This window comes from Dendrobates tinctorius, unplaced genomic scaffold (assembly GCF_039654945.1).
Source record: "Dendrobates tinctorius isolate UK_male_01 unplaced genomic scaffold, ASM3965494v1 ptg000610l, whole genome shotgun sequence".
Classification (NCBI taxonomy): domain Eukaryota; kingdom Metazoa; phylum Chordata; class Amphibia; order Anura; family Dendrobatidae; genus Dendrobates; species Dendrobates tinctorius.
Genome location: NW_027362265.1, coordinates 2501 through 5000, shown reverse-complemented (window position 1 = coordinate 5000; position 2500 = coordinate 2501).

Here is a 2500-nt window from a genome sequence, read left to right as displayed (position 1 = left end):
CTCGGCCGTATTTTGCAACTTCCACGACAAGAGGGACCACCTTCTAAGTCGCCTACCCGAGCCAGAGAACCATAGGAACAACCGCCATACATCGGGGTAGAGAGAGCCCACTCTCTCCTATATTCTCCCGCAGGTGCGCATTACTATGTATTTGCATTGCGGGACAATGTACTTCAATGAGCGGGACAAAGTCGGAAATGTATCCGACCTCCTGGAACTGTGCGGCTGCTACAGCAGTCAGAAATTCCCCATTCCGGTTCTTTTTCACTTGGATTTTTTTTTTTGCAATTTTTTGCCTAAAACGTATTCCTCCAACATGTACTAGCTCATGACACTTGAAATTTTTGAGCCAATTGATAATAACAGCTTTTTAGAGCTCAAAAACAAAAAAAATTTGAGCGAACAAAAAATGTTCGAAAATGACCTCAGCTCCTGGAACTGTTTTCGGTACACCTCCAGAGAGGCTCCCCTGCCTGGAAGTCTGTCACTGCTCAGCTCGAAATTTTTCTAAGTCCCAAAATTCGGTTTTTCATCCAAAATTCAACTTTCTGCCCAGGATCCACAAACTTTAAACCCAGTTGGGGGACCCTCCCTGGGGGCCCTACAACATACTGAAGCCCCCCTGTGGTGGAAGTAGGGGAATTTACTTATTTTTACACAAAATCACAAAATTCCATTTTTTGTTCGCAAAACACTTTTTTGTCCTCAAGAAACTTTTTTGTCCTCAAAACACTTTTTTGTCCTCGAGAAACTTTTTTGTCCTCAAGAAACTTTTTTGTCCTCAAAACACTTTTTTGTCCTCAAAACTCAATTTCTTCCATAATTCGACTTTCCCCCAAAAAACCACACATTCTACCCTCATGGGAGGCACTCTCCCTCGGGTCCCCACATCATATTGACGCCCCAGAGCGGTGGGAGAAGGGGAAATCTGATTTTTGCACAAAAATCCAAAAATCGCTCTAAGTCCAAAAATCCTGAAAATTTTTCTAAGTCCCAACGGTACTTTCTGAAAAGTGTACCCAGGCCCCTGGAAGCCTCCTAGGTACACCTCCTGAGACTCCCCCCTTCCTGGAAGTCTGACACATCTCGAAATTTTTCTAAGTCCCAAAAACTGGTTTTTGCTCCATAATTCGACTTTCCCCCCAAAAGCCACACATTCTACCCTCATGGGAGGCACTCTCCCTCGGGTCCCCACATCATATTGACGCCCCAGAGCGGTGGGAGAAGGGGAAATTCGATTTTTGATCAAAAATCCAAAAATCGCTCTAAGTCCAAAAATCCTGAAAATTTTTCTAAGTCCCAACGGTACTTTCTGAAAAGTGTACCCAGGCCCCTGGAAGCCTCCTAGGTACACCTCCCGAGGCGCCCCCTTCCTGGAAGTCTGTCACATCTCGAAATTTTTCTAAGTCCCAAAAAATGGTTTTTGCTCCATAATTCGACTTTCCCCCCAAAAGTCACACATTCTACCCTCATGGGAGGCACTCTCCCTCGGGTCCCCACTTCATATTGACGCCCCAGAGCGGTGGGAGAAGGGAAAATTCGATTTTTGCACAAAAATCCAAAAATCGCTCTAAGTCCAAAAATCTTGAAAATTTTTCTAAGTCCCAACGGTACTTTCTGAAAAGTGTACCCAGGCCCCTGGAAGCCTCCTAGGTACACCTCCCGAGGCGCCCCCTTCCTGGAAGTCTGACACATCTCGGAATTTTTTCTAAGTCCCCAAAAATGGTTTTTGCTCCATAATTCGACTTTCCCCCCAAAAGTCACACATTCTACCCTCATGGGAGGCACTCTCCCTCGGGTCCCCACTTCATATTGACGCCCCAGAGCGGTGGGAGAAGGGAAAATTCGATTTTTGCACAAAAATCCAAAAATCGCTCTAAGTCCAAAAATCTTGAAAATTTTTCTAAGTCCCAACGGTACTTTCTGAAAAGTGTACCCAGGCCCCTGGAAGCCTCCTAGGTACACCTCCCGAGGCGCCCCCTTCCTGGAAGTCTGACACATCTCGGAATTTTTTCTAAGTCCCCAAAAATGGTTTTTGCTCCATAATTCGACTTTCCCCCCAAAAGTCACACATTCTACCCTCATGGGAGGCACTCTCCCTCGGGTCCCCACTTCATATTGACGCCCCAGAGCGGTGGGAGAAGGGAAAATTCGATATTTGCACAAAAATCCAAAAATCGCTCTAAGTCCAAAAATCTTGAAAATTTTTCTAAGTCCCAACGGTACTTTCTGAAAAGTGTACCCAGGCCCCTGGAAGCCTCCTAGGTACACCTCCCGAGGCGCCCCCTTCCTGGAAGTCTGACACATCTCGGAATTTTTTCTAAGTCCCCAAAAATGGTTTTTGCTCCATAATTCGACTTTCCCCCCAAAAGTCACACATTCTACCCTCATGGGAGGCACTCTCCCTCGGGTCCCCACTTCATATTGACGCCCCAGAGCGGTGGGAGAAGGGAAAATTCGATTTTTGCACAAAAATCCAAAAATCGCTCTAAGTCCAAAA